Raw genomic sequence first — 22254 nt, 5'->3', positions numbered from 1 at the left:
ACATGTATAGTTTACCCAGGCCCTACGTGTTTCTTGCCCTTAATTATAAGTCAGACCAGTGAAAGCCAGCACTTGCCTTGGAAGTCCTCTTCACACACAGTCTTTCACTGCATTTCATTCTCTTTTGTATTCCATTTCTTTTTGCAAGCTTCAGCATGCAGCAACTTCCAACACAGTTGCTGGTCTCAAGACAGAACCTGACTTGAAGGGCACTGCCAGACCAGCAGACTTCTGCTCTGATCCATGGTGCTTTTATATTAGCTTGTTGGGTCAGGCAAGGGGATCAAGCTCAGCTGCAGGAGCCTGTCTGAAGCCCAGTCTCCCTTCCTCCCCCGCCCCCCCAGCTCCCTGGCTGTCTGCAGGAAAGGAGGGAAGGGGGGAAGTGAGCTGCCAGCCCAGCCAGAGCTGGAGAGGGGGTGCTGGGGTGACCACAAGTTGGGTGTGCTCCATTTCCTCCCCTCCCCCCTGCAGCTCAAGCTCCCAGCCGGCAGCTCACTCTTCCTCCCTCATCCCCCTCCCTTCCTGCAGAAGGGAAGAGGGTGGGACTGGGATCCATCAGCCCAGCTCAGATCACCTGGCAGATTAAGCCTAGCAAACACAGGTTCCCTAAGGTGAAACGTGGTCATGCTTGAACATGCTTGAAGAAAGGTTATAGATACAGGCAGACCGAGACAGGCTAGCTTTTGGGCAGATTGGAACCAGATGAAGTTCAACACTGAGAAATGTAAAGTGCTCCACCTGGGGACGAGCAGTCCCCTGTACACATACATCCTCCCCACCCACCAACAATAAAAACTCCGTTCCCCAAACTTCACAGACACTTCATGTGTTTGACCCTGTCTCTGAGTCCATCTGTGAGGGGCTGAGTGGTAGGGCCGCCCAGAGTGGAGAGCCCAATGCAGCAGGTGCCATAGACAGTTCCTCTGTGGGTCCCGGGGCCATGGTGAAGGCCAGGGATGCCTGTAGCCGGCAGGCACTGCAGGACCTGCTCTAGGGTGCTGCTGGGGGCCTGCTGTGGAGCAGCAGGCAGAACCCAGGGACCCTGCAGGGCCAGGGGCCAGGCATGGCGGGGCATGGGCACAGCTTCCTTTGGGCTGCTCTGGGTGGCTAGCTGCTGTTCCAGCAGCTCCATGCACTGCCACTCCAAGGCCTCCAGCTTAGCCCAGTAACCATGGCATGCCCACAGCTGCGCCCTCTCTCAGATTGTCTCCTGGGTGAGGTCCTTTTCCTGCCATGCCCACTGGTCTGCCACCTATCCCTCTCCTGTGACCACCAGCCACCAGAGCAGGTGGGTCCCATCCTGGCTGTGCAGCAGGTGCAGCTGGTGCCTCCAGGTGGTGGGTGGCAGCAAGCCTGTGGCAGCAGTTCTGTGGGCCCCTGTGGCCTCTCCCCTGCATCCAGTTGTTGGCCCTGCACAGGCAAGAGACAGAAGGCTTTTGTGAGAGTTTGCAACATTTGAGAGACAAGATACTCTGCTCCAGGGGCCCTGTGCTGCCTGGCATCAGATTGGAGGTTGGTCATGTGCAGGTGCCCAGGGACCATGGTAAGCTGGCCAGGCATGCCTTGGCCCAGGTGTGTGCCACCCAAGCCCTGTGTCCCCACTTGTTCCCTAGGGGCTGGCTGCAGGCTGCCTACCTCCCCTCCCCACATCCACAGAGCCAGTCATTTCATCACCACAGAAGGAAATCAGGTTGGTCAGGTATGGTTTGCGCTTGGTGAATTCATGCTGACTGTTCCTAATGACCTTCTTCTCCAAATGCTTCATGATGGATTCCCTGAGGATCTGCTCCATGATTTTTCCAGGGACTGAGGTGAGGCTGACTGCTCTTTAGCTCCCTGGATCCTCTTTTTTCCCTTTTTAAAATATGAGCACTAAGTTTGCCCTTTTCCAGTCATCTGGGGCCTCTCTTGATCTCCATGAGTTTTCAAAGATGATGGCCAGCAGCCCTGCAATCACATCAGCCAACTCCCTTGTTACCTGTGGGTGCATCCCATCCAACCCCACGGACTTGTATATGTTCAGCTTTTCTAAATAGTTCCTAACCTGTTCTTTTGCCACTGAGGGCTGCTCCTATCCTCCCCAAACTGTGCTGCTTGGTGCAGTAGATTTGGAGCGGACCTTCCCTGTGAAGACTGTGGCAAAATAGGCATTGAGTACATCAGCCTATTCTGCATCCTCTGTCACAAGGTTGCCTCCCCAACTCAGTAAGGGACTTACACTTCGCCTGATCCTCTCTTGCTTCCAACATACTTGTAGAAACCCTTTTTGTTACTCTTCACATCCCTTGCTAGCTGCAAGTCCAATTACACTTTGGCCTTCCTGACTTCATCCCTGCATGCCTGAACAACACTCTTATACTCCTCCCTAGTTGTTTGTCCAAGTTTCCATTTCTATACGTTTCCTTTTTGTGATTTAGTTTACTGAAGAGTTCCCTGCTAAGCCAACCTGGTCTTCTGCCATACTTGCAGACTTCCTGCACATCAGGATGGTTTGTTCCTGCACTCTCAGTAAGGCATCTGTAAAGTACGGCCAACTCTCCTGGACTCCTCTCCCCCTCAGCCTGGCTTCCCAGGGGATCCTACCCATAAGTTCCCTGAGCAAGTCAAAGTCTGCTTTTATGAAGTCCAGAGTCCTTACTCTGCTGCTCTCCATCCTTCCTTTCCTCGGGATCCTGTGGTTAAGCTTTGGTGGTTTGTGAAAGGGACTAAGGGGACGTATGGAGGTCCATGCCCAGAGGGAAAGAGCTTGAGGAACTGAGCAGGTAAGGCCGGGAGGCCTGAGGTGGGAGCCCAGGAGGGTCAGGCAGGCTACTAATTTCAGCAGGGCCAGGGCGCCTGGAAGTCAGTAGCCAGGGTGGGGGGGAGAGAGTTGGATGCAGGACCTGGGAGACTTGCAGAGTTCATGGTGATTGTTTCACAACTTACTGAGGGACTTGTGCTGCAAGAGGCATCTGTACTTGTGGCTGTGCCTGAAACAGTACATTGACCTGCTCCTCTGTGGCTTTTGCTGGATCACACACCTACCTAGGGTTGTCAGGACTCCTGACTCAGGAGTCGGGGAGCAGGCAGTTGAGACCTATGGATGGGAGAGATAGCACAGCATACAGACAAACCATCCTTCTGGCACTGAGTACCCAGTGAAAGAGGCTCTTTTGGCTAATGCCCATTCCTTGCAAGCTGCTCTAGTTGACTTCACTGGGGACTTTCCTGCACAAAGCTACTGCAAGACTGAGTCAGAAGATAATTGAAGCCTTTGCCAGCCTGTGAACTGTAAGTGTAACTTCTTCCTATGAGAGAGCTGCTACTGCTGCCTGGGATCCTTTTATTCTTTGTCTGAATCACTTGCTTTTTTCTTCTGCAGTCTGTAGAAGTTAAAATAATTCCAAGAACTGAAAGCAGTGACTGCAATGAGACCAGCATCTGGATGCATGATGCTAAGGGGTCCTAACAAACCCTATGAGAGGCTGAGTAGGTATGTAGTGGTCTGGCCTTCCCCTTTAAAGGCCAGGGTTTCTGGACCCAGTCAATCCCATACAACTTCGGCTGTGGACAGAAGTAGCTTTTGAAATGTTTCCCAATGGAATGGGCTTGAAAATGCTTTAAAAATTCAGCCAGAGGACATGCATACAGCCCCTGTGGCTCCCCTTGCCTGGATCATTTCAAAATTTCTGTGGCAGTATGCAGCTTTGGCTTTCTAGTCAGGGAGCACTACAGGCAGTGTTTGTGGAGGGCATAAGGAATTGGGGACACACACTCCAGCTCTCCTCTGCTCCCAAGATTCCTATTCTCCAGCCCCAGTTCCCTCTACCTCACTGCTCACCCATCACCAGAGCAGAGGAAGGAGGGATTAGGGCTGCAGATCCTGGCACAGGCACTGGCCAAGGCCCCAAGTGCAGGAGTGTCCAGAACTCGGGGCTAGACCCCGCAGCCATCAGTGGCTCGGCAGCCTGCAGCCGGCCACTTAGCTTGCAGACTGTATACTCTGCTCTCCTTCCTTCCCCTGTGGAGGGGTGTGGGGAGCAGAGCACCGTGGAGTTCTGGAGGAGATATGGGTGCCCTGTCCCTGTGTACAAGTAACAGGAACTGAAACACTTCAAGATGGTACCTCTTAGAATGAGGGACTATTTGGGAGTGCTTCTCCTGCTTCTGGAAAGTTTCAAAGGGCTTGTATGGTTGTATAGCTGGATCTTTGAAACATGTCAGTTGGGGCTGCTGTCCACAGACGCAAGTGGGAAGTTGCCAGAGCCCTGGAGCCATCATGTCATAGGCCAACAGGACTACTACAGAAATTTGAAAGAAGGGCAATTGCTACTTCAGGGTGGGGCAGACAAACCATTTTAGCCTAAACTGCATGTGTAGAGACTTTCTATAGCAGCAAGTCTTTCCTGGGCTGGGTAGAGAAGCAGGCCAGGAGCCTTACATGTGTGCAGGCTAAGACTGACAGAGTGCTGAGAGGCTGAATTGGTTCAAATATTGCGGTTATAGCAAGTGGCAGATCCACTTCTGGTTTGTAGTAAACCTGTTCCTTCCCCTCCCCATAGCCTTCTTGTGTTACACAAACTCAAAGAGGCAGGAAATGGCTGTATGCTGGCGTAACAGTCAGATATTATTAGCTGAGAGAGAAGACAGCCTGATCTGGAGTCCTCTTAATGTGCAGGTTCCTATGGCTCATGGGACTCATTGTCACAGCACACCGTGACAAACTAGGCAGGGAGATTACACAGCAAATAGATGATTGAGATGATCAGCTGACACTTCATATTTACCTTGTTTTTAATGTTAAGAAAGAGGCTGAAGTTTCTTTGAAATGTAATTGAGGGATCTTCACAATGTTTGGCTCTGGAATTTCTGAGGTGTCTTCCCCCGTCTCATACACGCCACCTGGAACGTGCAAGTCACTGGGAGGCTTGTAGTCCCTGGCACTGATAAAATGACTGTATGCACCAGTTTTTCCAGTCCTGGTTTTCTGTATGCAAGACAAGTGTCCCTGAGGCTTCATGTGAAACTCTAAATTTTAGAGTTTCAGTGGGAATGGCTGGGTGGGTAATGAATGCTTTTGGAAATCTGGCCCTTTCTTCAAATCGATGCTTTGCTGTTGGTGTTGAGTATTGACTGTGTTTTGAATATACTTCTCTGCTTGTATTAGCTGAACCCACAGAGCTGCTGCCTGAACCCTGTATGAAAAATGCTGCATAGACATCTCTGACAAGCCTTTTCCCTATCATCCCTGCTTTGATTAATAGCATTGTGCATCTATGGCTCTTCACTGAACAGCTTCCTGTTTACAAGCTTCTTCAGACTGGTGTGTATAGCTGATGCTGCAATCCAGCATCTCTCTCACCTTTGCAAGTCAAGTTTTTCTTTAGAAAAATGAACCACAAGACTCCTGGTAACCCTACTGAGTAATACTGAAGACTTGCCCAAAATAAGCAATTACTCAGAGAAGACTGCATCTTTGAGCAATTAAATAATTAACAATGTTGGCACTTAAAACGTCATCCCTGGTATCTAAGTTAATTTATATTGCAATGGGTTCAGGAGATTGCAGCTTGAAACAACTGCCTCAGAGTCTTTGCAAACTCAGGCAGATTTTTCTGTGTTGGTTTCATTTGGGACACATTGTCAAAGTTGTTTAATAAACATAGCAGTTAAGGGAATTAGTACCAGAGATAAGGGGTGCTCAACCTCTGGCCTGTGGGCCAGATTCAGCCTATGGAGCCATATGATTCAGCTTGCAGGGCTCTCTCGGGCTCCAGAAATTTGATGGTAGGGAAGCAATTAACACTGCTGCCACTCCTTTACCACCAAATTTTCAAACCACACAGGCCAGATGATATAGCCCTGTGCACAGACGCAGTCCAGCACATGCTGGGCTGGGGTTGGGCCTAGGGTAACAAGCACAGGGTTGGTGCAGTGGGCCTGGAGCATGCAGGGCCAGACCCACGGACAGGATCCAGCCTATGAACAGACTCTGCACCATTTGTCCAGCCTTCAGGGCCAAAAGTTTGGGCACCGTGGCCTTAGACTTGGAGCGCTCGTTAGTGTGGCTTGAGCACTTAAACCTCTAGTACCCATAGCAAAAAATGCTGCAAGAAGCATCCAGCCATATTTATAGTAGGATCAACACTAGTGTAAACAGTCTACTTTCACCTGGCTCTACTGAGATCTAGGCTCAAGTCAGTCCCCTTTTTATGCACACATTTTTAAGTTTTTAAACAAACCTAGAACCAGTCGGATGTAGGATGTTTATATTTTACATCTTTTACACAGTCCTAACTTACTTTTCTGTGATGCTGCTGCATAGTAGCTATGTGCTTATCTAACTACTTACCAGTTGATCTGGTAATTTATCATTTTATCTGCTGCTGCATTGTTTCAATTTTACTTATTGGTATGTCAAGTTGTCCTTTGTTACTCATGTTAAATATACTTGTCCCATAATCCTACAATATGTGATTGATATCTATGACTGTGGCAATTTATTTCCTCCATATGACCTAATGGGTTTATACAGAGAAGATATTTTTTTCTCAGGATAAAGGATAGGTTCCCTTCTCCCACCCCCATTTTGAGGAAAAGTGTATTTGACTATTAGCTATAACAAGACTTTTGAAAAATAAGAGCCTAAGTCAGTATTGCCAGTTCTTGTAATTTTATTATATATCTCATATCATATAACCTTAGAAATTAAGAACTAGAAGGGACCTCAAAAGATCATCGAGTCCAACCCCCCTGCTCTGGTATAAAATGATCCCAGCAAGGTGTCTGTCCAGTCTCCTCTTGAAGACTTCCAAAGTTGGGGACTGCAGTACCTCCTTGGGGAGTCTATTCTGGTTATCCTTACTGTAAAGAAGTTCTTCCTTACCTCCAACCTGAAACCATCCTCCAGCCATATATGGCCATTGTTCTTTGTCCTCCCCAGAGTACCCTAGTGAACAGTTTTTCTCCCAGCTCCCGATATTCACCCCTTACATACTTATAGATGGCCATCTTACATATGTGTAAGTTTTTTTTAAAGCCCTACCTCTTGGAGTCATATGAATTTTTGAGAATCTCATCTTTCATTATTAAAAACAACAAAAAGTGATTTTTGGTCTTCTCTGTATAACAATAAGTATCAAAATATGATTGGTACATATCATAAAGGGTCAGGGACCCAGATCAAGAGAATGAAAATTATATTAGTTTTTTAAAACATCACAATTCCTTTTTCAGCCAGTTGCATGACATTGGGAGTAGGGGCTTGACTTACGATTTCTAAACTCTTCAGATTGGAAACACTGATAATTTTATCCACTCTAGTCTGTATTTTCACTTTGGCAGACAAGGTTTCATAGTTTCATAGTTAGTAGGGTTTGAACGGACCTGAGCAGATCATGAAGTCCAACCCCTTGTCTTGGCAGGAAAGAGTACTGAAGTCTCAAAGGACCCCAGCAAGGTGTTTGTCCAGCCTTGTCTTAAAGACCCCCAGGGTACGAGCCAGCACCACTTTGCTTGGAAGTTGGTTCCAGATCCTAGCCGTCCTGAACGTAAAGTAGTGCCTCCTGATATCTAGCCTAAATCTACCCTCTGCCAGCTTGTGACTGTTATTCCTGGTCACTCCTGGTAGTGCTCGGGGGAACACGGACTCCCCCAATGCCTGCTGGTCCCCTCTGACTAGTTTATAACAGGCCACTGGATCCCTCCTCAGCCTTCTCTTGTGGAGGCTGAACAGGTTTAGGTCCCATAGCCTCTCCTTGTAGGGCCTGCCCTGCTGCCCCCGATCATGAGAGTGGCCCTCCTCTGGACCCTCTCCATGCTGTCCACATCCCTCCTGAAGTGCAGCACCCAGAACTGGACGCAGTACTCCAGCTGTGGCCTGACCAGTGTCACATATAGGGGGAGTATCACCTCCTTGGATCTGCTTGAGATGCATCTGTGGATGCATGACAAGGTACGGTTGGCCTTCCTGACTGCCTCCCCACACTGCCGGCCCATGTTCATCTTGGCATCAATGATGACTCCAAGATCCTTTTCTGCCTCTGCACTGACGATAAGGGAGTTCCCCAACCTGAGGGTATGGTGCTGGTTCTTCCTCCCCAGGTGCATCACCTTGCACTTGTCAGTGTTGAATCCCATCCTATTCTCATCCGCCCACCCCTGTAACCTGTCTAGGTCTGATTGTATCCTGTTGCTTCCTTCTAGGGTGCCCACTTCTCCCCACATCTTAGTGTTGCCAGCAAATTTGAACAGGGTGATTTTTACCCCCTCATCCAAATCGCTGATGAAGATGTTGAACAGTGCGGGCCCGAGGACCGAGCCCTGAGGAACCCCACTGCCCACATCCCTCCAGATCGAAAATGACCCATCCACCACCACCCTCTGGGTGCGGCCCTCCAGCCAGTTGGCGACACATTTGACAGCAGTCACAGTTTTTTTAATGAAAACGGGGTGAGAGACAGTGTCGAAGGCCTTCCTAAAGTCCAGGAAGGCTATGTCCACTGCTACCCCTGCATCTAATGATTTGGTGACCTGGTCATAGAAGGCCACCAGGTTGGTCTGACAGGACCTGCCTCTAATGAACACGTGTTGGTTGCCCCTAAGCATAACCTCCTCCGCTGGCCCTTCGTGGACATGTGCTAGGATAATTCTCTCAAAAAGCTTACCCAGGATTGAGGTAAGACTAACTGGCCTATAGTTTCCCGGGTCCTCCTTCCTCCCTTTTTTGAAGATGGGAACCACGTTGGCCCTCTTCCAGTCCTCTGGCACCACACCAGAGCACCACGAGTGCTCGTAAAACCGTGCCACGGGTTCCGCAATGACCTCAGCTAATTCCCTCAGTACTCTGGGGTGGAAATCATCCGGACCAGCTGATTTGAATACATCCAGTCCCTCCAGAAGTTCCCGGACTAGATCCTCACTGCCTCCCCTGGGGCCTGAGGTTCTTTGGGTAGATGTGATATCTTTTATTAGACCAACCAAGTAGTTGGAAAAATTGTTCTTTGCAAGCTTTTGGGCACAAATACCTTTCTTTAGGCATAAGGAAAGTCTGCTGCTCTTTTTTTTTGTTTTCCTGGATAGAATAGAAGACAATATACAAATGCACGTCTGTGAAAATGCAAATGTGTAGCAGGCAGGATCAGAGGGATGGGAGAAAATAGGTATGAGACAGGTGGGTGTGGGGTAAGTGTGGGAATGTTGACCTGGAGATAGAATGTAGCTGGTAAAATGTAGACAGGTTACCTGGGGTTATCAGATGTCAGGCAAGTTATAATGTGCCGTAAATCCGATGTCTGTATTTAGTCCATGATTTTTTGTATCCAGTAGATTTATGAAGTGAAGTTTGTAGGCTCATCTATGAAAGGTGTTTTGTAAATTCCCTTTGAGGATTAGAACTGAGAGACAAGAGAGAGCGTGGTTATCTCGTGAGAAGCGTGCACCCACGGGTAATTGGGTATTTTTGTCTTCGATAGATTGTTGATGTGCATTCATTCTGGTACGCAGTTGTTTGTTTTTTCCTACATGTTTTCCATCAAGGCATTTGGTGCACTGGATGAGATATATTACATTTCTGGAGGTGAAGGTCTAAAATTCAGAAATGGCGATGGTTCTTTTGTGGCGTGTAGTTATTGTGGGGCTGGTAGAGATGTGTTGGCAGGTTTTACATTTCTTGTCCAAGCATGGTCTGGATCCATTTGGTGTGCTTTGGACCATAGGAAATTTGCTTCTGGTGGTGAGATTGGTGAGGTTTGGTTCTGGTTTAAAGACTAGGATGGGTGGTTTTGGGAAGATCTCTTTAAGAATTTGGCCTTCTTTTAGTATGGTTGCAGTTGTTTGAGGATTTTCCATATAGGTTCCAGGGAAGGATGGTATGTCATAACTAATGGTGTGTGATTTGTGGTGATTTTCTTTTTGTACCGCAGCTGTTCTTCACACGGTATCTGAGTGGCTCTTCCAAAGCAGGGGGGCTGGAGCTGATGATCTCACAAGGTCCTTCCAGCCCTAAACTTCTGTGGGTCTGTCTCTCTGGAGGAGTATCTTTGTTGGATGAAAGCTCGCTTGAGATGTGTGAGGTGACGATCACAGGTGTTCTCCTCAGTGGATAACTGGTGGTATCAGAGGGTCTGGTGGTATATTATAGCTTTTTTGGTGTGTTTAGGGCAGGGGTAGGCAATTATTTTGACTGGAGGGCCACTTAACGAATTTTGGTTTGTTGTTGAGGGCTACCCCACCGCTTGACAGTTGCCCCACCCTCTGGTCAACATCTTGGGACCAGAAGTCCTGCCTCCACACCCTCCTCTCTAAGCCAGCACCCACTTCCAGCAGCAGCAGCCAACAGGGGTGCTTATGACTCGTGCTGACACCCAGTGGCGCATGGCTCCAGCCAGCAGTGGCAGAGCCCAGTCGGGCCACCTCTATCACAAGGATTCCCTGTGCACACAAGCAGCTGTGCACTCGTGTACTACCAGGGAAAGCCCTGCACTGGAGCTGGCTGACTTTCCCACCCCCTTTCACATATATCCTGGGACTCTGCCAGAAGTGGAGGGGAGCCCTGGCCCCTGCTTCCCCATGGAGTCCCAGGACCTGTGCAGCCAGCTCCTGTGTGGGGCTTTCCCTGGTAACACGTGAGAGCAGAGCTGCACCACTGGGCACCAGTGGCTGTGCCAGGCACGAGCGCACCAAGCGTCCCTGCCTGCTGCTATTGCTGCTGGAAGTGGGGCTGCACACCATGGGGGACAGTGTCCCCACACCTCCCGCTGTCCCTCACACCCACATCCTGCCTACCCAAGCTCCATACTCCCCCTTGGGTGTGGGCTCCACGCTGCTACTAGCCCCATCCTCATCTTCCCTGCCCCTGCCCAGGTGCTCCCCCCCTGCCACTTTTCTAACTGCTGCCATGAGTAAGCGGGACACCAACAATGCTGAGCTGGTCCCCCAGGAGCTACAGCAATGGCTGCAGCAGTGGCAGCAGCAGTCCTGCCTGGAAGCTGTGTGCTGGCGGGACTCGGCTGGATGAAAGTGCCTAGTAGACTGGATCTGGCCTGTGGCCTGTATTTTGCCTGCCCTGATTTAGGGTGATTGCTGGTTCTGTGCAGATCTGTATGTCGGTCCGTGGGTTTCTCGTATATGATGGTTTGTATTTTACCATTCTGAATATTGATCATAGTGTCTAAAAAGGACATGTTGGTGCTGGAGTATTCAAGACAGAGTCTGATAGAGGGCTGATGATTATTGAATTTGTGATGGAAATCAATCAGAGATTGCAGGTTTTAGGTCCAAATGATGATGATGATGTCATCTATATATCTTAGGTATAGCATGGGGAATTCTTCTAAGTGGCCCATGAAAAGTTTGGCATATTTTGGGGCCATTTGGGGGCCATAGCTGTGCCCATGGTCTGGAGGAAGTGTTGGTTATTGAAAGTGAAGTTGTTGTGTGTGAGGATGAAACGTATAAATTCAGTAATAGCTTGAAGTCTGTATTCTAAATTGTAATCTTGTTCTTATAGGTATGTAAGGCAGGCTTGGATGCCATCCTGGCATGGGATGTTGGTATATAAGGTGGTAATATCCAGGGTGGCTAGGAGGGTAATGCTGGGAAGGTGGTCTGTGTTTTTAAGTTTTCATAGAAAGTCTGTTGTGTCTTGGACAAAACTTGCTGTTTGGGTGACAAGAGGTTTTCGGATGGATTTGATGAAATGTGTTATTTCCTCAGTTAGGGTTTCATGGTGGATATTATAGGTCTGTCGGGGTTCCCTTGTTTGTGGAGTTTAGAAAGCATGTCAAAAGTCTCTGGGTTGGACAGGGAGGGGATCAAGTTCTGTAGGTTTGCTTGTAGTTCAGATGGAAATAACCCGATGGTGGTTTTGAGCTTTATTTTCACCTTTATAATTCAGGGATGGTCAAGTTTAGCTTTACTGAAGGGAATACTTCCAGAATGAAGCTTAATATGCATGAATTGGCAGGAGTGGGGCCTCAGGTGCCTAAGTATGGATTTAGGAACCTAATTCTTGGCATAAAGAAATGAAAACCTTTCATATTTTTAATTGCATTTGGGCTTGATAGGCGTGATCCAATACCCGGTGAAGATTCTCAGACTTCACTGAACTTTGAATCAAGCTCAGCTTTGGGAAGTAATTGTTTGTGTCTTTCATTATTCATATGGGGGTTTTCCAAGGGACATAGGATAAATACCCAACTTCCATTGGTATATTCACATATTATTCATTTCAATGTCGTTAGTGTTTGTATGTATTGGAATTCCCCGGCCCTTCCCCTTCTAATCTGCTGGTTTGTGACTACAGCCACTCTTGGCTGTGTCTAGACACCCAAGCTCTTGAAATAATTCTCCTTAAATAACCCTGTTGGCCTGTCCGTCAATTTTTGGGGGTTTTTTGGTTGCTTTTTTGGTTGTTGTTTTTTGTTGTTATTTTTTTTTGGCGGAGGGAAGGGGTCCTTCCTGATGTTCAACTCTAAAATGCTAATGATTTCCACAGTTGGCAGCACATTCTGCTTCCTTTATTTTTCCAGGGAACAAACATCCTTATACTCGGGGAGGTGGCTGAGATGAAGGTACTCTTAGGAATGGCAGTGCCTCTGCAATAGCTTCTGTGCTACAAGTATCTCAAGCTCCTCCTCTGCTCTGCAGCTTGCACAAAATCCCAGGCTGCATGCTTCCTGCAGGACTCCCAAGTGTGAGATTCTCTAGCATGGGGCCAACTGTTGCAGATACTGTCAGCTTGTTTCAGTTTCACTGTGCTGTTGTGGTGTTGCTGCAGGAACTACAATAAACACCACCCTGGGTGATAGTTTTGTGCGGAAATTTGACTTGTCTTGAGGCACCGAGTGAGGCTGCAGTTGTCTGGCTTCATTTTCCAGAGTGGCTGTGATTCAAGTAGCTCCTGTAACTACGGACAGCAAATTGTACAGGTGAGTGCACGGGGCGGGGTAGGACATGTCCACTGGACACATCACAGAAGTGGGCTAGCAAGTAGAGTAAAACAAATGCTGGTGGAGGGGCTCAGACTCAAGTGCCCATTGTCTGTGTTTGGGGGTGGAGGCAGCTGTGTTCTGGGTTCTCAACCCGCGACCTAGAAGAAACCACCAAGGGTATCTGACCCCCTTTCCTTATTGGCTCTGAGCAAGCAGAGGTAGAGTTTGGGGGTGGCTTGTGCATACATTCACTACACAGGAAGTGGCTGTGCGAGTCCCTGGACTTTAGCAGCTCTGCTGATAAAAGTATGACAACCCCAGCAGCAGCCTGCCAATCCCCCTGCCCCCAGCACCACAGATACCATGGCTGCTGGACTTCTGCCTAAATGGAGCTGAACCACAAGAGGAAGAGATTTCACACAGAAACCTCTCAAAGCCAGAGACGATTACATGGCGGCGGAGATCAAGCTTTTTTATTTGAGGCAGTTTAACAGGAGAGTGAGCGTCCACGGGAAGCTCTCACCTGCAGCCTGGCCAACTATGTGGGTGGGACCTTCCTCAGTGACATGGGTCCCCTGCACTAACCTGCTGGCAGTCACAGTCGTAGGTTGCTGCGTGCAGCCACCAGTAGCATATCTGGGGAACAGAAAGTGAGCAGGGCACCAGCCAGTTGCTCCATGAAGTCTGCTTAAGGTCTTGCCATTGCTAATCTAATGAGGCCGGCCCTGGGGTACTGCTGTGATGGGCACCAGCACAGAACTCTCAGATAGATGCAGTACAGCTGTTCAGGGCCAGAGCTGCAAGGTGTGTGCTAGTCTATCTTAAAGGAGGGAAAAAAGGGGGTGGGGGGGTTAAGTTGTTGGCTGGAGACACAGGAGCCCTTAATTCAAGTCCCTGTTCTGCCACTGACTCCGTATATCAACCTGGGCAAATCACTTAGCCTTTCTCTACCTCCAGTTCTCATCTGAGCAGTTACAAAAGCCTTGCCATCTGTGCAGAGGTGCTAGGGTGGTGAATGCACTAAAAATTGAAAGGGGCTCTGACACCCCTCTCCCCCTATCTGATGAAAGCAAAGCCGTAGAAAAAGTCTTTTTTTTTTCTTAATTTGCTGAATAAAAACCTCCATGGGGTGCTCTGTGTGGATCAGAAGCATGGTCTGTATTTTATTCCCTCTGTACATAGGTGACTGGTAAGGGGGATATGGGGGGGTGGGGGCACACGCCCCCCCGACAGGGCCATCCCCACTGCTGGTACCGCCAGCAACTTCTGCAAGTGCTCACCAGCCCCGTCCCCGCCACCGATGCCAGCTTCTGCGGGTGCCTCCCCAGACTCAGGAGGCACCAGGGGCCCATGCCTCTGTAGCTCGTGTTGAGATTACACATGGGGCCTTTCCAGGAACTCCTCAATTAGGTTAGGCCAGACTGCTGCCTCCCTGTACAGCTCTGAAGGTAGGCTTGTGCAGATCAGGGAAAAACCCAGTGTTTGGAGCACTTGAGGACTACGATGTCATTCCTCATTGATTTGTTTCCCAGTAAAGTTCCTCTTCTGTAAGGGGAGTCCCTGGTATAGAGAAAATACAAGCAACTGTAGGCCAGCTCCCCACCTTGCCCTTGGTGCACACTTAGGGGAAATGACTGTGGCTGGCATGGGCCTGTGTCTTGAGAATCCCCAGTTACCAGGCCAGTTCCTTAGGGCTCTTGGCAGCCAACACAACTTAGATCAGCCTTAGGGCTGCTCTGAGTTGTGACTTGGGTCTGGCCTAGTGCTTAGCCCCAGAATCAGGATGCTGCAAAGGTACCTTTGCTAGGTACCTTTTGATTTCCACTACTGGACAAAAAACTCTGTACTGTCCTTCACTCATTGCAGTAATAGAAGATCACTTGACTTGTAAAGAGCTGCTCTAGGAGGGGCTTTACTCTCTGGCTAAAGCTTCACAGCCAGATTCGCAAAGGCTGCACTTTGCATTTCAAGGGCCAAATTCTTCTCCCTTGTGAGGAAAATGGATACCACCTCATAGAATCTACTTAGGGCAAAAATTCTGGTCTTGGGGAGAAGCCTGAATAAGACCACTTTGTCCAGGGGACCTGTGAATGGTCTGGATACAACACATCTGGAAGGTGCAGTCTGTCCATTCAGTCCAGGGCATAATAGCAGCCACCTGATTTCATACCCAATCCCATGCAGGGACTGGAGCCATGGAGGTGCTCTTTGTAAAGTCTGATTGAAAGTGCCTCTGTTGCTTCCTCCTGTCCACTTGCATGAACCCTGTCCACTGGAAAGAGCCACTGCAGATCCATGACTTGGCACCCAGGCAAAACCACACCATAGGTGGCTGCTGTATCCCTGCACTGTAGGAAGGTCTGTATTTTGTAAAATGCCCTAGGTTCTTCAGTGAGCGCTGGATGTGCAAGGCTGCCTTGTGCCTGTCACTTTGCCTGTCCACCACGTACTTTAGCAATTGCTATAAAGCAAGGCTGTGACTCATAGAGCATGTCTACATGTGCAGTTAATGCTATTTGGGTTTATGGTGCAGTAATTTACTACACAGTAAACCAGCCCTGGGCAGGCATCTACACATGCCTGATCAGAGGCCTGAGGAGCATAGGGAAGACAACAAACTACACAGAATCGATCCTGAACAGGTGAGGGATGTCCTGCAGCACTTGGATGTCTTCAAGTCTGCGGGGCCTGACAACCTGCACCCAAGAGTCCTGAAAGAATTGGCTGAGCTAACAGCAGCACCACTGGCCAAGTTGTTCGAAGAGTTGTGGAACTTGGGAGTGGTCTCAGATGATTGGAAGAGGGCCAATGTGGTGCCCATTTTCAAAAAAGGAAAGAGAGATGACCCTGCAAACTACAGGCTGGTCAGTCTGACGTTGGTTGTAGGTAAATTTTTTGAAAAACTTATTAAGTAGGCCATCATTTGCAAGCTGGAAATGAGCAGGGTGTTAAGAGCCAATCAGCACGGCTTTGTTGAGGGTAGATTATGCTTGACAAAGATTGTGTCCTTCTATGACCATGTAACTAGACATCTGGACAAGGAACACGTGGTGGATGTGATCTACTTAGACTTCAGTAAAGATTCGGTTTCCCATGGGTTTCTCTCAGACAAACTTGAGGGTGCTAGACTTGACTAGTCCTCAGAGAGGTGGGTAGACAGTTGGCTTAGAGGCCGCTGCCAGCGGGTGGTAATTGATGGGCTGGCCTCATCCTGGAAGGCTGTCTCCAGTGGTGTCCCCCAGGGATCTGTGCTTGGACCCAGGCTCTTTAATATATTAATCAATGATCTGGATGAGGGGGTGGAAAGGTCAATTATTAAGTTTGCAGATTACACCAAACTGTGGGGTAACGCAGGAACACTGGAGGAAGGGGCTAGGATCCAGGAAGACCTCAACAAGCTGGACTCTTGGGCAAAGCAGAATCAGAAGAGATTTAACATGCATACATACAAAGTCCTTCACTTAAGTAGGAAGAAACCTCACCACAACTACATGATAGGTGGTGGCCCACTGGCTGGCACATAATCTGAGCGAGATCTGGGAGTTACGATAGACCAGAAGATGAATATGAGCCAGCAGTGCAATGAGGTCTCTAGGAAAGCAAATAGAGCTCTGGCATGCATTAACCAATGTGTGTCCACTAGAACAAGGAAAGTGCTCCTTCCTCTGTATTTGGCACTGGTGAGGTCTCAGCTGGAGTACTGTGTCCAGTTCTGGGCACTGCAGTTCAAGAGGGACATGGATGAGCTCGAGAGGGTAGAAGAAGGGGCCATCCATATGGTCAAAGGCCTGGAAGATGAGCCCTATGAGGAGAGACAGGGAGTTGGACCTGTTCAGCCTGAGTAAGTGAAGTCAGAGGTGTCCTGAAGTCTGAGAGGTGGCCTACAAGTACATCGGGGAAGAACACAAAGATCTGGGGAAACAACTCTTCAGGAGGACACTTGAGGCAGGACATGGACAAACAGACATAAGCTTATAGAGGGCAAATTCAGGCTAGACATAAGGAAGAACTTTTTTCTCCATAGGGGTTGCTAGAATCTGGAACACGCTCCCACCAGAGGTCGTGCAGTCACCATCACTGGAGGTGTTCAAGAGGTTGGACAGGCACCTTGCTGAGCTTGTCTAAGCCCAATAACTTCCTGCCCACAGCAGGGGACCGGGCTTCATGATCCTACAAGTCCCTTCTGGTTTTACAGTTGTATGATTCCATGCAGCCAGCAGTTAGGAGCTGCTCCTTCTCTGCCCCCCTGCAGCAGCAAGAGGGAGCTGGAGGCTCCAGCCACAGCTGCCTGCAGCCAGGCCTGTGCACTAGTGGAGTGTGCCTTCGGGCACCACCTGAAGGGATGCTGGTGCACCCGCACTGCCCGTCGCAAGGTCATGGAAGCCAACATCCCTTGGGTTATTGTTGCAGCCTGCGTGCTGCATAAAATCTGTGAGGCCCAGAGTGAGCTCTTCTGTGAGGCCTGGGCGGAGGAGACAGTGGGCAGAGGATGCCTGGCAGCAGAAGCTCCAGCTGTGGCAGCAGCGATGGCACTCCCCGGCTCCACCTCCCGCACCCTTGAAGCCCCAGACCTGCCTGAGAGTGGGGGCCAGAGCACCATATGCAAGAGGCACTGGCAGACCACCTGCTTCTGCACCCCCTCTGTAGGCTATCTAGCCACTTTGCACCCCCAGCAACATACTCACTTTGGACAGTTTTCTACAAAGCACTTTATTTTCTTCCACAAGAAGTCCCCCTCCAGCCCTCCCTCCCTCCTGAATTACATAGCCCCTCCTACCCTCTCAAACACCAGATCCCACAACCAACCATCAATAAAGCACCCTCTTCCCCATGCAAACTATGAACATTGTTTCATCGTTTCATAGTTTATAGGGTCGGAAGGCACCTGAACAGATCATCTAGTCCAACCCCCTGCCAGGGCAGGAAAGAGTACTGGGGTCAAACGACCCCAGCAAGATGTTCATCTAACCTCCTCTTAAAAACCCCCAGGGTAGGAGCCAGGACCACCTCTCCTGGAAGTTGGTTCCAGATCCTAGCCGTTCTGACCATGAAGTAGCGCTTCCTGATATCTAGCCTAAACCTGCCCTCTGCCAGCTTGTGACTGTTATTCCTGGTCACTCCTGGTGGTGCTCGGGGGAACAGTGACTCCCCCAATGCCGGCTGGTCCCCTCTGACTAGTTTATAACAGGCCACAAGATCCCGCCTCAGCCTTCTCTTGTGGAGGCTGAACAGGTTCAGGTCCTGTAGCCTCTCCTCATAGGGCCTGCCCTGCTGTCCCCTGATCATGCGAGTGGCCCTCCTCTGGACCCTCTCCATGCTGTCCACATCCCTCTTGAAGTGTGGCGTCCAGAACTGGACGCAGTACTCCAGCTGCGGCCTGACCAGTGCCACATAGAGGAGGAGTATCACCTCTTTGGACCTGCTCGAGATGCATCTGTAGATGCATAACAAGGTACGGTTGGCCTTCCTGACTGCCTCCCCACACTGCCGGCCCATGTTCATCTTGGAGTCAATGATGACTCCAAGATCCTTTTCTGCCTCCGTGCTGACAAGAGGGGAGTTCCCCAGCCTGTAGGTATGGTGCTGGTTGTTCCTCCCCAGGTGCATCACCTTGCACTTGTCTGTGTTGAAACCCATCCTATTCTCGTCCGCCCACCCTTGTAACCTGTCTAGGTCTGATTGTATCCTGTTGCTTCCTTCTAGGGTGCCCACATCCCCCCACATCTTAGTGTCATCAGCAAATTTGAACAGGGTGCTTTTTACCCCCTCATCCAAATCGCTGATGAAGATGTTGAACAGTGCGGGCCCGAGGACCGAGCCCTGAGGAACCCCACTGCCCAGATCCCTCCAGGCTGAGAAGGACCCATCCAATACCACCCTCTGGGTGCGGCCCTCCAGCCAGTTGGCGAACCATTTGACTGTGTGGGCATCGACACCACAGTCCCCCAGTTTCTTAATGAGAACGGGGTGAGAGACAGTGTCAAAAGCTTTCCGGAAGTCCAGGAAGACTATATCCACTGCTACCCCTGCATCTAATGATCTGGTGATCTGATTGTAGAAGGCCACCAGGTTGGTCTGACAGGACCTGCCACTGATGAACCCGTGTTGGTTGCCCCTAAGCATGCAGTCCCCTGCTGGCCCCTCCTGGATATGTGCCAGAATAATTTTCTTGAACAGCTTGCCTAGGATCGAGGTAAGACTAACTGGCCTATAGTTTCCCGGGTCATCCCTCCTCCCTTTTTTGAAGATGGGAACTACGTTGGCCCTCTTCCAGTCCTCCGGCCCCACACCAGAGCACCACGAGTGCTCGTAAAGCCGTGCCAGGGGACTTGCAATGACCTCGGCCAGTTCCTTTAGAACTCTAGGGTGGAGATCATCTGGACCGGCTGACTTGAAAACGTCCAACCCCTCGAGAAGCTCCCTAACTAAATCCTCGCTATCCCTTGGCCTAGGTGTGCCTCCCCCAGGGCCCGAGGGGGGCCCAGCAGGGAGGTGGCTGTTCTGGTCCCTAGTTAGGAAGACGGAGGCAAAGAAATCGTTAAACATGTTAGCTTTGTCGTCTGGTGTGACGACCAAGTTTCCCAACGCATCTTGCAAAGGCCCCACATTACCCGGGACCTTCTTTTTACCTCCTATGTATTTAAAAAAGGACTTCTTATTGTCCTTAATCTGGGAAGCTAGTCCCAGTTCCATCTCTGCCTTGGCCTTCCTAACTACCCCCCTACATCCCCGAGCAACTGCAGAATAGTCCTCCCTGGTGATGACCCCTTCTTTCCATTGGGTGTAAGCCTCCTTTTTAGCAAGGAGACATTCCTGGATGCTTTTGGTGAGCCACGGAGGCTTGTGTGCTCTCCTGCTCCCTTTGATCCTCATTGGGATTACCTTCCTTTGGGCTTGGAGGATCGTCTCCTTAAGGAGCGACCACTCTCCTTGCACACCTGGCTCCCCTCCACTCCGGGACCTCAGTGCATCCCCAGCTATCCTCCTTAGCTCGTTGAAGTCTGCCCTGATAAAATCTAGGGCCGCTGCCTTACTGCATGCCTTTGCCACCTTGCGCTGGATGGTGAATTCCAGCAGGCAATGATTGCTGTCGCCCAGGTGGTTGCGCACCCGCAGCCCCCTCACCAGGTCATCACCTGTGGCCAGCACTAGGTCCAACAAGGTGTCTCCCCTGGTGGGGCTGTGCACCTCCTGGGTTAGATGGAGGTCCTGCACTCTGGCCAAGAACCTATGTGAGTGTTCAGACCTGGCTGACTGTTCTTCCCAGCAGATGTCCGGGAAATTCAGGTCCCGCATGACACCCACATCCTTAGCCTTCACTACCTCTGTGAGCTGACCCAAGAATTCCTGGTCAAGCTCTTCTCCCTGGTTGGGAGGTCTGTAGTAGACTCCCACCGTTAAGTCTCTTTCCCCTTGACTGCCTTGTACCCTAACCCAAAGCACTTCAGAGTGCCCCTCCCCTTGTGTTCTGTGTGTCCTCCCAGGATAGGGGGCAGTGGGTGAAGGCACTTATGGGCTGGATCCTGGGGACAGGCACCCAGCACCCTGGGCTCTGGCTGTGCTGCCACTGGTGCACATGCCTTGGTGAGGCTGGCAGGCAGGGGGCAAGTGTGCCCCTGGTGAGAGTGCTCTGAGTGTGCTGTGACAAGCTGTTTGCATGCACCAAGAGGTGCCTGACCCACTACTCCCTGCTGATGATGACCACCATGCTGCCTCAGGGACAACTGAGAACCTGGCCCTGATAGTCAATGGTGCGGCAAGCAAGCCCTTGCTTTCCTGCAACATGCGCTGTCATCTGGAGGGGTACTTGTGCCTACACTATGTGTCCCTGCCCCCCACAGCCAAGGACATCACCACCAACATTGATGTTTTTCTCCACGTGGGGGGGCCCATGGCTACCTCCTGGCTTCCTGTGTGCTATGGGGGAAAAGGGCCCTCCTCCCACTGCAGAGCATCCTGGATGGGCATGGCAGGCATCCCCAGTAGCCCAAGTGTGTCCCCCGGCAGCGACGACATGAAGCTCCTGCCGGCATCCTGGGGTGTAGGGGTGTAGTGGTGTGGTGCCTGGCTGGCTGGGCAGTGGCCCCCTCTGGGGAGGAGCTGGAGCTTTTCAGACTGAGTGGTGCCATCCTTGGGCTGTCCTCCTAGGTGGGGCAGTGCATCTAGAGCTGGCATGGAGGGTGCGGGCTGAGGCTGCCAGAACTGCTGGACAGGGCAGGAGGGTTTGTGGGGGAACATGCTGGGACATGCCCCTGATGCCACAGAAGATTCGTTACCACTGTTAGGCCATGGCGGAGGCTCTGACAGGCCATCTGTCCATGTTGGAGAATACAGTTTGGCTGTGCCCAAGGTCCTGGGTATAAGGATGTGGTCCAGCTGCTGCATAAAGGGCCTGGTCCTGTGGGCAGCCCCTGACTAGTAGTTGTAGTTGGTGACATGGACCCACTGTGCCCACAGGGCCTTGAACTTTATGCGGCACTGTCACGCCAACTGGTCATGCCCATGCTTTTGCATGTGGCCTACCAGGGCCTTGTAGGTGTGGGTGTTGGAATGCCCCCCCCCCAGACAAACAGGCTGTGGACCTTGGCGTTGCCCCACAGTGCCGCAAGATCTTCAGTCTTGTCCTGGGACCAGTTGGTGCCCCTGGGATGCGGTGTGTGGCATCAGGGATGATGCCAATGTGGCTCCCTTGATGGGCCTCAGGGGCTGCGGCTGAGAGTCCATGTGCTTCTAGGCCTTGGCAGGTGTCTCCAGCACAAGGGCACAGCAGACAGGTGCAGGGCTGGCCCAGGGACCAGCACCAGGGTCTGTGTAAGCTGCTGCAGCCAGCACGGAGCCAGTGCCACAGGACCCAGTGGCCACAGGCAGGCAGCAGGTCCTGGGGTCACTGCAGAATTTTAAAGGCCAGGTTGGGGCAGGCTAAGAGCTGCCTTAGCCCCGAGGCTGGAGAAGCACTGAGCCCCATGGCCCTGGGGCTAGCCTTAGGATGAGCTCCTGGCGGTGGGGATGACTGGGAGCAAATTTGCTCCCAATCAGCATTTACACATGTGCTACTGCACAGTAATTATTGTGCAGTTAATTTGCTACCTGCATTTTTAGGTAGTAAGCTAACTACACAGTAGACTAATTTACTTCGCAGTAAGTGCCTGCAAGTGTAGATGATGATGTTTTACTGTACAGTAAATTAGTCTACTGCACAGTAAAGCATTTTGTGTAGATGTGCCCATAGAGTCATAGAGAAGTAGGACTGAAAGGGGCCTTCAAAGGTCATCTAGTCCAGCTTCTTGCCTAAGGCAGGTTCATCCCTATCCAAACCATCCCCTGCAATCGTAATCTAAATTCT

The 22254-nt window shown here is 50.5% G+C and overlaps 1 protein-coding gene across 3 annotated transcripts in view; it reads left to right on the top strand.

Moving 5' to 3' along the window:
• STING1 (stimulator of interferon response cGAMP interactor 1) overlaps nucleotides 1-22254 on the top strand; it is a 33415-nt gene that overhangs the window by 745 nt on the left and 10416 nt on the right. Inside the window, exon 2 of one of the 3 annotated variants that reach the window (XM_090064684.1) lies at nucleotides 12758-12908. The exons of 1 other annotated variant lie outside the window; for it this stretch is intronic. The gene's annotated coding sequence lies outside the window, so the exon portion shown is untranslated. Of the gene's footprint in view, nucleotides 1-12509; nucleotides 12909-22254 lie in introns of all 3 variants that reach the window. One more of the 3 variants, XM_090064683.1, reaches the window with a different exon arrangement.

Source organism: Crocodylus siamensis, chromosome 10 (genome assembly GCF_052110815.1).
Source record: "Crocodylus siamensis isolate JL-2025a chromosome 10, ASM5211081v1, whole genome shotgun sequence".
NCBI classification, from domain to species: domain Eukaryota; kingdom Metazoa; phylum Chordata; order Crocodylia; family Crocodylidae; genus Crocodylus; species Crocodylus siamensis.
The sequence above is the reverse complement of the archived record's forward strand: the minus strand, read 5'-3'. Positions and strand labels throughout refer to the sequence as shown.